Below are 10,955 nucleotides of genomic sequence, written 5' to 3'. Positions count from 1 at the left end.
AAACATAATCTGGATCCCCTATTACTCAGTAATTACAGACCAGTGGCGCAGTGGTTAGCACTGTGGTACGGGAGGTAGAGCAGGGTAGAGCGGGTTGGGGGTTCTATCCTGAACACTGAACCCTAAGTTGCACCTTTCATGGCAGCTCGGTCGCCATCAGTATGTGAATGAGACTTAGCTGTAAAGCACTATATAAGAGAGATCAGTTACCATTTATGTTCATACCTCTCCAATAGAACCTTCTCTGTTTTTAAAGCAAAAGTCTGTTCCTCTGTTGCTCAATTTAATTGTGGTATTAGTCAAGGGTCCATTCTTGGCCCACTGTTGTTTTCAATATACATGCTTCCTCCCAGCCAGATAATTCAGCGTCTCCCACCACTGTTTGATTCCCTGACTAAACATATAAAGGCAAGCTGCAAGAAATCTTGGGAGTAATTTGTGATACAGATCTCGGTTTAGAGGTTCAAGTGAAGAATGTTGTCCAGTCATTCTTCTTTCAGCTCCAGCAAATCTCACAATCAGGTCCGTCATGTCTCCTACTGATTTACGAAAGGTCTGTTCGAGCCCTCAGACTGTGGAACGCTCTGCCTATTGAGATCAGACAGGCTACATCATTGGCGTCTTTTAAATCACTTCTTAAAACTTTCTTTTATAGGAGAGGGTTTCTGAATATTTAATATGTTGTTGGGTTTATCATCCCACTCTTGCCACATTGCTTTTTAACTTTGTTATCCCCAGTGTTGTTTTGATTTGTTTTTGTCTTTATCTTTTTTTATCTTTATTTTTTTTTTCCTGTAAAGCACTGTAATCTTGCTAAACAAATGCCACATAAATTAAGTTTATTATTATTATCATTATTATAAGAGCTTAATAAGCTTTCTTAGAATGTGAGAACATCTCGTTTGGAGATCGAAAATAGCTTGTTTGGAGCTTGAGAGCAGCTTGTGCTAAAAGAGAAGCTGAATAGGCTGGAATAACGCAAAACAGAATGAATGTCTTAGGAAACATACTTACAGGTAACAACTGAAACTTTCTGGATAAGCAGACAACACTTAATCTGGGCTTCATGATAAAATATCTCTTAATCAACTGCTGATGTTCCCCCACATTTAGGTGGAAATAGACCTGAGAGAAACCAGAGAAACAGAGGGCATTGTTATACTAATGCATTTCAGACGTAGAAGCCTATATGATGTACTGTTACACTCAAAAGTAAAACCTCTCACCTCTACACAAATGGAAAGTGACAGGGGATGTGACTGGGTCCTTCAGCTCTGCAAAAACAAAAGCAGAGAGCAAAATGAGAATGGTAAGGTGCTGCTAGGTGCCAGGTGCTGACGGAGGTACATTGTGCAGAGGGAAGAAGGATCCATCACGAGAGTAAGACAAGCTTTTCAACACATTTTTTTCCTTTTTTTTTGACACAGCCTAAAATCACCACCAGACCACATGTGGCCATACTGTGAAGACCGCTAAGCTCCCACACAGCTGTAACCAATCCCAGCAGTCAGCAACACAAGCCTTTATATTAATGGAGGCTGCTCACATTTGCCGTTGATTAAAAACATAACCCTTAACTTAACGCTCATCTATGGAGCAGCGTCAAAGAAGTGGATCAAATCGAACGTGACGATATGTTGGTCTGTGCCAAGAAAGAGGTTTCAAACCAGAACAGAACGGACACGAGGGATTCAAATACTGGCAAGTTGTCAACACTCGCGTAAGGCATTCAAGGAGAGAGGTTCAAGCTCAGTGTGGCTTAAGATAATTGTGGACCACCGCCGGGACCAAGACTACCTGCCTCTTTTGAGCTGCATTTTCTACACTATTACTAGCAGATCATCACAGCAAAGAACACCTTTTCCTGTACTATTACTGCCATTTGAAAATATACCAGCATCAGCATATAGCCAGATAGCCACTTCCCTGAGTACTGTGCTTTGATTCATTCTTCTTCTTCTTCTTCTTCTTCTTCAGTACGTAGAGTGACACTCAACACAAGCTAACGTTACCTAGCAACCTTAGCTTGCAAGCCAAACAGTCAGTAACACAGACACTTCCTTTGAGACATTTAGGGATGATGTCAAGGAGGAAAGGTAAAAGCCAAAAAACCCTCAGCAGTCTTTTCCTCATTGCCATCACCTCCAGTGTTTAAAAAGCTCCACCGAGTCAACAGCGTTAGCCGGAGACTGCATAGTTTAATGCAACGCGTTAGCAATACGACTTTGCTTGCTTTCACTTTGGCCCCGTCATTTTTATTTATTTTTTTTGACTCGAGTCCTCACGAAGGAGAGGACACAATTAAAAGCAATCGGAACGCATCAAGGGCCTCAAAGTGATCAATTTGGATCTCTTGGTTGATCTAGCACAGTAGCCAATCAGGACTTGAATACATTTTGAGTGCAAAAACTTAAGATATTATTTATTTGAATTTCTGTTGTTGTTGTTGTTGAAAACGCAGCATTCCAAGACTGTACATCGTCAGATTCTTTGACGGACCCTGCTATAGTTGTTGACTTTCTTTTTTTTTTTCTTCTTCTTTTTTTTTTTAAAATGTGTGTTGAATAAACCAGACTCCCATCAGCAGATACTCACCACCAGTCCTAACAACTTTTCTGGGGGAAACCCTGGTTAGGGAACACATAGATGACTATTTAAAAAGGTGAAAAACAAAGCATATGACAAGCCAAAGGCTATACACATACAATATGCACATTGTAGTGCATTACAATACTTTGGCCACATGCATGATTTGTGCACAATGACTTTTGCGTGGTGCAAATCGTTCTGCATAGTGTAGTGCAGAAGTAATGAGTGCCGGGGCCCAACAGGCCTCATCAAGGTGAAACTGTGAGTCTTATCGTGATGTCAATTTAAAATGAGTGACACAGGACAGAAGGGCAGAAGCAGAAGCAGAAGCATGACAAGAATCAACATTCATAACCTGACTTGCATAAGAATTCACACAACAAAACTAGTTTGTGTGTTCAGATGTTTGCACACTGTGCTGGATACAGTCTTAAGAGTTACAGAAATGTTAGGTCAACGAAATGGTAAAAAAAAAAAAAAAAAAATATATATATATATATATATATATTATTATTATTCATTTCCAGAGAATAATAGAAGTGTTGGTCTGAAAGGGGCTTAAATTGCCTTAATCCCAATGTCATCTTTAAAATGACTGATTCCCATATGGACATGCCCGGGTCCCGCTGTTTTTGCACAGGGGGCTGCTGGCTGCGTCTCTGGCAGCTATGTGAAGCAAGACACGCACGCCGAACACAATGTCCAGCTCATCAGGCAGAACAATTCATTTTCACTACAATCACATCCAGCAGTTGTCATTAACTCTCTGACCTCGGGCCAGCGTGACATTGATTTCTGTGACTGTCCGCCGAACGCCGCGTTAAACCAGTTACTGACCACTGTTATTTGTACACCGTATTAGCCCCCTCTGTCAAAATGCAAGCAGGAACTCGTACGCCATTAGCTGGACACTTGACCATCGCGTTCAAGCTACTGACGGAGACCACGCTCAGCAACATTAGCTAACTTAGCTAGCTAGCAACTAAGCAGCTCTATTCTCTGCCAAGCATTTGAAGAAAACTGGCCGGGTTAATGCACACGGACATAACATGCGAGCAAGTTGGTTCAATATTTGGAGATGCCTGCTTGAAATTATCTGCACGCTAAAGAGCGACAAAGCCCCCCCCCCCCCAGGTCCCTGGCCTCATTATTGGTGGCAAAGTATGAACCGTGACGTTAGCTTAACTACAGTGACAAACTGCTGGGTGCTAACGTTGCCATATGATAAATTAGCGTATTTACGTTGCATTAGTTCAGCTGATACTGTGTTGTAAAGGAAGACTACTACTATTGAAATACGCAAACAATGTCCAGACAGCCTATTATCCGCTTACATAGCGTTACCGACTGGGCAAAGACTCGCAAAACTGCAATGGAAACCCTCTTGCAGCGTTCAACAGGGTAACTTAACCTAGCATGGCTAGCGAACGTCAAATCAAACGGATCGCGCCTGTCTGGAACCGGTTATTGACCTGGTTATTTTAACGGTCAAAGGCATGCCTATAGCCTATATCTGAGGGTGCTTGCCGGGCCCCGACCGTGTGATTTATGGAGCTAAACTGAAACATGGCTTCACCCCCCAAAAATTTACAGCTTCTAATGCAACACAACGTCTGGACAGTATCTGCAGCCACCATGCACCTTTACCATGTCAGCCAGCCACCTAGCTTGCTAGCTAGCTAACAGCTAGCAAGGCCAACACATGCAAAAGAGTAACGTTATTCCAGAAAGACAAATTCTGTAAGTCGATACATAGCCTTACCGGAAGTATGTTTTTCAATTGATCGTCTTGGCTAAAAATACTTGAGATCATTCGCTGGATGTCCTGACTTCCAGTCACTCTTGCTGTTCCGATTTGGTGGCTACTCGTCCACGATAGGACCACTTCCTTTCACCTGGGCCTCTGCTACGCCAAAACATGAACGTAAACGACGCAAACTGCCGGCCGCACCCTGGCACGCCACTCTACTAAAGCGAACGAGAATCCCCGTCCTTCGTAATGTGCTGGACGTCTGGAGATCCGCACAGTTCCAGTGTCACTGGCCTCATTCGAGGGAAAAACAGAAGAAAACCGATGTCTGACTTCACATGCGAGCTAAATTATTTTAGAGCAGCAAAAACAAAAAAAAAAAAAGTAGTTGCTTTATTTGCTGGTGTTGACATCACGCTCATTCTATTTTGCTTTGTTTAAAAAAAAAAAAAAAAAATTATGAAACATTAAAGGGCATTAACACTTGGATTTAGCTGAATAACGATTACACATTGAAATATAACATACATATAAATTAAATAATTGACTCAACTGTTACAAATATGAAAACTAAATAAAATGCCAAGGCTTTATTCATCCCTAGAGGGGAAATTAGCATCCGGTATAAACACTGTGATACTTGCATCACATAGCTGTTTTCAGTTTGGATATGTATGCTGTATCTGTCCCTATGAAATACACTATAAATGAAATAATTACATTATATGTTTAAGCATTGAGGCCGTAGTTAGTGGCGGTGGGGTACTTGACTGCATTATATTCAGAGGTGTTTATATTCTATCATCCAATGGAATATTAGATTCTAATATTCTATTCCTCTCTGCGTCTCAACATAATGTGGTCCAGTTTAACAGCACCTCTAACTGTGGCCTCATCAAAAATAAACAGTAGGGTTGAATGTACAGATTTCTGACAATATCAAAACAAAAACTGAATGTGAAATGCAGTGTTTGCACCACAGCGCTGAGGCAATCTGTTCCCATGACATGAGAAACAGCTGAAAAGCAAAAAAAAAAAAAAAAAATTAATAAGTGATGCATACATGAACATGAGAATACATGGCACTGAGAAATTGTGAGGGAATTAGTCTTCTCTCTAATGGCATACAAGATGTGGTGACAGCTCTCTCCAGCAGAAATTTTATTAAATTGCAAATTATGCATTATCTGTAAAAAAAGCAAATCAAGCTGACACAGTTAAAGATGTATTCTTATAACTTGTACATAATATACAGAAAAGAAGTTTGATTACAAATAATAAATACAATTGAAAGTATTTGATTAAAGTTGTAAAGCAAAAGTTTTCTAATCATCAAGTTATTAAGAAATTGCTTAGAAAAGTAAAGAGTAGATACAAAATTATTTAGGATTTTTGTTCAGCCTTCCTGAAGTTGTTGTGTTACATGGTGTCCTCTAGATGGCGGCATTTACCACATATAGGCATAGGAGAGTTGCCGTTCAGTTCGAAGACCTACAAAGTGCATCTGGGTATCATTGGCAGATCCTTTAGATGTCTGTATAGTTGTCTTACAACTTTATAAGCAACCAATAAGCAATCAATCCACCTCTCCTTCCCTACAAAAGGCCTGCAGAAAAAAAGGGCACGCTCAGTACTCTAATATCCATTTAACACTACCTGGAACTGGTTCTGAGGCAGACTTCACATAAAAAAAAGAGACCTTTTCTGAATGAATTCATTTGTATTAGATGCATTTCTGTGACACACAGAACAAGACACAAATCTGGAAAATAACGATTTGCTCTATCTTTGTTTATCAAAGCAAATATGAGGACAAAAACAGGAAAAAGAAACGTCGACCCTATTCTATTCTGTGGATCAAATTGCTGCGACCATCTGAAAGCAATAGTGGCCTAATATAATGCAACTTTCTACACAGTTAATTTCAGTTCTTTTATACATTTGCTTGGCTGCATATCACTGAACGTGATCTCTTAATGTTGCTATCTAATTTTAAAGTTGCAGAACTCCAAGGCAAGCTGAAAATGACACACGTCTGACATATTGTCGACGTTAGCATTCATTTGGGGTCGTGTTTGTGGCCACCTGACGAATGTAAGTCCAGCAGTCACTCTCTCTCAACTCTGGTTTGGTCTCGACCAACTACTGAACCAAAACAGTACATTTTCTTTTGGGTCCTAAAACCAAAAACCAGCAACTGAAAGAGGCAAAAAAAAAAACTGAGGGCAACTGCAGCGTTGGGCGATAAGTCTCATCGCTACGAGCCACCTCTGCAGCTTTAAATTGAAAAGCAACCTGAATAACATGGTGAAAACTTAAAAACCATATCTCCTTCATGTTAAGCCTTGCATGTTAATAACTTTAAACTATTCACAGACATCTAAAGGATCTGCCCAGATAGTAGTAGTGGGAAAACAAAACACACACACACAACAAGAGACAAAGGGTTTAAAACATGTCATTTATTGCACTTGGCTGATGCTGTTGAAACAATTAGAACAATTGAGGTTACAATACAAAAGCTAATAGGCTTTTACTAGGTCAGTCCTTTCAGTGTTTTGGTGGTGGGGGTGGTGGTGGTGGTGGTATTGGGGCGTGGGTGGCCGGTATGGTCCTGTGGACATGGTCACTGGAGACACAAACACACACACACACACACAGTCACACAGTTCACTGTATCCTTGTAAAAAACCTTAAACTGCCCTGTACCTCTTTCCTTAACTCCTATCCCAGACTCTGAAGGACCACCCTCAGTACTTTGGGACTCTGGCCAGCTGGTGGCCTTACCCAGTGTATCTTGGGGATAATTGGGACTAAAAATCATCTGTGCATGAAAAACCATTTTAACATTGCTAATTAGCAGCGTGTCGAGTCGTTGTGGGTGGCACTTTGGCAATCGAAAGGTAAATCTGGCACAAACCAATAGTTTCCCGGTCCCTTAAACAACCCTGGAAAGTTAAGTCATGTATGGAGCATTAACTCACTTTTAACTCATATTTAGGATCCCGCTAAATACCTAAAATGACTTAACACTCGTCATAACACTAAAAAACACAAGGATTAATTGCCTACCTTTATATACTGGAGTAAGATGACTGATGAACCAAAAGCACCCATTTGCCTTGACTCAAATCTGAACTCAGTTCCATAACAAAGTCATTTTACAAATCTAATATCAGCTCTTAGCCTAACCTAAATGTAACCCTTATTCTAACCTTAATTGCAAGGAGGTTCCACATGAAGACCTCATTCTTGTCTAAATCCTCGGGCCATGGGTCGTCAGTATGACATATAATTATGTTTTGATCTCGGCGTTGATAAGGTTTCACAGAGGAAAATATGTTACAGATCCAAGTGATATGAATTTTTTAACATAACCAAGTAGCTGAAATACGGATATTCTGAGATTCTAATTCAGACATTAGCAGGTAACGACTGCAAACACAGATACAAACAATGAAAAAAACATGACTGTATATACTAAATGAAACTGTTGGCAGCACAATGTTTAGTGCGAATGGGGCTGACGGTGTGCCTGAACCTATTACAGTGTAATTATACTTTTGACTCTTAAAAACCTGACAGATTCAAAACCCTGCAGAGACTCCTTCAAAGTAAATGGAAAAAAGAATGAATTTTTGTTGTCATCATTTCATTATAGTGACTAAATGTACTTTACTGAGTCATTTATACAAACGGGAGCCATTAAGGGGAAGAGCAGGGTACTTATTATATCTATTTTTTTCTTACCACAATGATAGGTAATCATCACATCCCATCTGATCATCATGTGGAGAAAGTTTGTGTAACAAGATCAAAAAATAATTATATGACGATAACGCTTGCGAACCTACTGACTTTCTCTACAACCCTAATCCTAGAACTAAACTAGCCCTTGGTGGAAGTGAGGAACGGCTCTGTAAAACTGAGCTCTGTTCCATTTCCATATTAAGCAGTGATTCTCTGATCCTCTGACTCTGAGTATATAGCATATTCTAATAATGCAGACATGCGGACTCAACCCACTGGACTTTTTTGCAAGCCTGCCTCCTAAAAATGATGTTCATATTTGCGACGGAGACGAGCTGTTCACGGAAGCATCCGGAAAAAAATTTGCAAGATGTTCACGCTGAAAGTATTCACAAAGAGTTGACTTGTGTATTTCATTCATTTTCGTATCACATCCAGCGGTGGACAGTAACACTAAGTACTGTAGTATTTTGAGGTACTTATACTCTTGAGTATTTCCCTTTTATGGCGCTTTACACTTCTGCTCCACTACATTTATCTGACAACTTTGGTTACTAGTTACTTTTCAGAGATTTAACATTGGAAAAAAAAAAAATATGATAAGCTTTTGTTAAAAAAAAAACCCCAAAAAACTAAACAATTTGTTCTCAATACTTGGCCTGTGACAAAAATAAAAGTGTAGTCGGGGCTCCTCGACAAATTACCCCTGTAACGTCTCTATAACGTCTCTATAACGTAATGGTTTAGTTCAAATAACTTTCCGAGGCCCAAAAAAGTAAAAATGATCCAATACATTCAGATCGGTATATCAGAAGCTCTTTTCTTTCTTTCCCCTTTGGAGGGGGGCCGGAGTTGGGAACCACTGGGCTAAACTGGCTAACTTCACATAAAGTGGTTAAAGTGGATATGAAACTTTTAACTTTACTTAAGTAAGGATTTTGAGCGATGGAGTGCTTTTACATTGTTGTATTGGTACTTTTACCTAAATAAACCGTGTGACGGTCAGTTTGTGGTGATGACCAACTGGCACTTTGTTTTGAAAAGTGCTCCTGGAAAGAGCTTGAAATGGGGCCTGGAAGTCGGATTGCCCTGTCAGACTTTTCCAAGGTCAAGAATGACGTGTCCTGCTTCATGTATGAATCTTTAGAGAAACGTTTTTTTGTTCTCTCTTTTCGAAGCGGTATTCCAAGGTTTGATTCCTGTTAGTACAAAACGGCAACGTGCATTGACCTCTTGTAAACGACGCTGCACTATGACAGCGTTAGCACATAGTTTCCGAACCCGTTTGCATTTAGTAAATAATATGGAATTGGGACAGAGCTCTTGGTTCTCACAAGGATAAAAGTACAAAAAACAAATCCACACACACACACACACACACACACACACACACACACACACACACACACTGGATATGGTGCACTGTGCTATAGGGATGACCCAGTTTGTATCGAACTGGAATGAATGGCTTTTCTTTTTCTTTTCTTTTTTGCTTCCCACTCGGTCGGTATCTATATTCAGAGTAAACAGAGACCTTCGCTCACTGGTCAGCCGGTGCGGTAAGAATGATCGAATGAAAGGATGTTCGTGTTGTCGTAGTGCTTCATTACAGACATTGTTCAAAAAAAAAAAAAAAAAAAAAAAAAAACATATAGAAAGGTGCTCCATTGTAAAGCATTCTCTTTTTCATCGACAGCCTTGGACAAGCTCGGGCGTAGCTTAATCACATAAAACATTTCTTTCGTCATAAAACTTTTTAGAAACCCATTCATACAGCATGTGAGCCATAAAATATTACAAATACATATTCTGCCTATAACTATTTTACAATATAGAGCTGGGCGACGCTTTAGTACGGGACTTATACCAGACGTTCTATGTGTTAAAAAACCAACATTTCATTATTGGGCTTGTGGTGAGTTGTGCACTTTCTGTATTAGCACTTCCAACACTATCTTTGGCAGTTTTCTTCAAAAAGTGTGGCAGATCCCAAAAAAACACCCCTTCATTCAGACTGATCAGTAAGCCCAGTTTCTACTAACAGCCCGAAGCGGTTCATCTGGGTTAAATGGCTATTCAGATAGGCAACTGTGCATCCATACATCCATAGTATATATATCTCTATCTACAAATCAGAGCGCGCTGTACAGTCACGTGGAAGGTCAGCTCTGTCGGCTTTGCACAGCAATAAACTTCCAGAGTGTCTTTAAAACACGGGCAGGTCTGCCGCTGACGTTGGAGATTTCCAGGATGAAATTGTAATATTTTGAGAAGACAAGGAAAAGGTAAGAGATAAAGCTGTAATTTAGCAAGAAAAAGTCATAATATTGTGAGAATGCGTCTGAATTACCGATTCATTCTTCTTAAATCTTTTATAACAAAATAGTGTATTCTCAAAATATTACGACTTTTCCTTATAAAATTACAATGTTATCTTGTAAGATGTTTTCTCAGAATTACAGCTTTAATTTTTGTTAACATTATGACTTTATCTTGTGAAATTTGCGAAATTCTATTTTCATAACATTATGACTTTTTTCCTCAAAACTATGATTTTTTTTCCTTCTAAGCATTGTGACCTTTTCTCAAAATATTGCAACGTTTCTCTCGAGATCTCAGACTTCATTCCCCCCCCCCCCAGCAATGGCCCTAATACATTTTCGTACAGATGACTTCAAGCCACATCGAAAGCTAAAAAGCTAAAAAAGAAAAAAAAAAAAAGCTCTAGTAGTTTAAAATACACATCTTTTAAATGCCTTCACTTGGTCTGGAGTCCAGTCAGTGTCATGAAAGGAAAGAGGAGTGGCAGTTGAGCTGTATGTGTGTGTGTGTGTGTATATATATTAGCTTTAGTGATGATGCATTA

Source organism: Enoplosus armatus, chromosome 15 (assembly GCF_043641665.1).
Source record: "Enoplosus armatus isolate fEnoArm2 chromosome 15, fEnoArm2.hap1, whole genome shotgun sequence".
In the NCBI taxonomy this organism is placed as follows: Eukaryota; Metazoa; Chordata; class Actinopteri; order Centrarchiformes; family Enoplosidae; genus Enoplosus; species Enoplosus armatus.
This window is presented reverse-complemented; position numbering follows the sequence as displayed.